This window comes from Macadamia integrifolia, unplaced genomic scaffold, assembly GCF_013358625.1.
Source record: "Macadamia integrifolia cultivar HAES 741 unplaced genomic scaffold, SCU_Mint_v3 scaffold1176, whole genome shotgun sequence".
Lineage (NCBI taxonomy): Eukaryota > Viridiplantae > Streptophyta > Magnoliopsida > Proteales > Proteaceae > Macadamia > Macadamia integrifolia.
Window position 1 is genome coordinate 79,097 of NW_024868109.1, and position 1,730 is coordinate 80,826.

The 1,730-nt window shown below is 51.2% G+C and overlaps 1 non-coding gene across 1 annotated transcript; it reads right to left on the reverse strand.

Annotated features, from left to right (window-relative positions):
* Nucleotides 1–1,574: 1,574 nt before the first annotated feature.
* On the reverse strand, nucleotides 1,575–1,730 carry LOC122063005. Its single transcript, XR_006135187.1, has one exon. It is a non-coding gene; the product is annotated as a 5.8S ribosomal RNA (ribosomal RNA).

Below are 1,730 nucleotides of genomic sequence, written 5' to 3' on the forward strand. Positions count from 1 at the left end.
CGCTTCAGCGCCATCCATTTTTGGGGCTAGTTGATTCGGCAGGTGAGTTGTTACACACTCCTTAGTGGATTTCGACTTCCATGACCACCGTCCTGCTGTCTTAATTGACCAACACCCTTTGTGGGTTCTAGGTTAGCATGCAATCCAACACTGTAACCCGTCTTTTAGTTCATCCCGCAACGTCAATTCTGCTTACCATAAATGGCCCACTTAGAGCTCTCGATTCCATGGCGCGGCTCAATGAAGTAGCCACGCCATCCTACCTATTTAAAGTTTGAGAATAGGTCGAGGGTGTTCCACCCCCGATGCCTCTAATCATTGGCTTTACCCGATAGAACTCGCCTGCGGGCTCCAGCTATCCTGAGGGAAACTTCGGAGGGAACCAGCTACTAGACAGTTTGATTAGTCTTTCACCCCTATACCCAAGTCAGACAAATGATTTGCACGTCAGTATCGCTATGGGCCTCCACCAGAGTTTCCTCTGGCTTTGCCCCGCTCAGGCATAGTTCATCATCTTTCGGGTCCCGACAGGTATGCTCTCACTCGAACCCTTCACAGAAGATCAAGGTTGGTTAGTGGTGCAACCCACAAGGGGATCCCACCAGTCAGGTTCCTTATGCCTTACGGGTTTTACTCGCCCATTGACTCGCACACATGTCAGATTTCTTGGTCTGTGTTTTAAGACGGGTTGAATGGGGAGCCCGACAGGCCGATGCCTGAAGCATGCAATTGCTAATAGGCACACCATCGAGGCACACGCTTCCTACCACAATCACGGTAATGACATCTCCTCAGGCATAACACGATAACCCGGGCTTGGGATGCCGCCACAATCCACATCGGTCCATGCCCTGAGTCGAGCGGTGGACCTGCTATTAACCGTTTCGCATCCGACCGAGATGCATCATCGACCCCCATCTGCTTCCCTCCTGACAATTTCAAGCACTCTTTGACTCTCTCTTCAAAGTCCTTTTCATCTCTCCCTCGTGGTACTTGTTCACTATCTGTCTCTCACCCATAAATAGCCTTGGACGAAATTTACCACCCAATTGAGACACCATTCCCAAACAACCCGACTCGTCGATAGTGCCTCGTGGTGCGATAGGGTTCGGACATGACAGGGCGCTCACCCTCTCCGACACCCCCTTCCAGGGGACTTGGGCCCACTCCGCCGCTAAGGATGCTTCTACAAACTACAATTTGAATGACAAAGCCCCCCGATTCTCAAGCTAGGCTCTTCCCAGTTCACTTGCCGTTACTAAGGGAATCCTCGTAAGTTTCTTGTCCTCCACTTATTGATATGCTTAAACTCAGCAGGTAGCTCCGCCTGACCTGGGGTCGCAGTTAAAATGCCATCGAATGGCAATCAAGGTCACCAGAGCCCAATGGGAGCAGAACACACACACAATGTCCGAACAATGGCAAAGTGGCTCGACCCACCACTCATCGTGACGCTTGCTACGTAAGGAACACTTGATTTTGGGTCGATCGCACCTCGAACAGAGACACGGGGGGCCAATCTTCGCTCTGCACCACCACCACAGGGGGTAAAGGAGGTGGGGCAACATGATGCATGAAGCCCAAGCAGGCGTGCCCTCAGCCCGATGGCCTAGGGCATAACTTGCGTTCAAAGGCTCGATGGTTCATGGGATTTTGTAATTCACATGAAGTATCGTATTTCACTATGTTCTTCATCGATACAAGAGCCGAGATATATGTTGCCAAGAGTC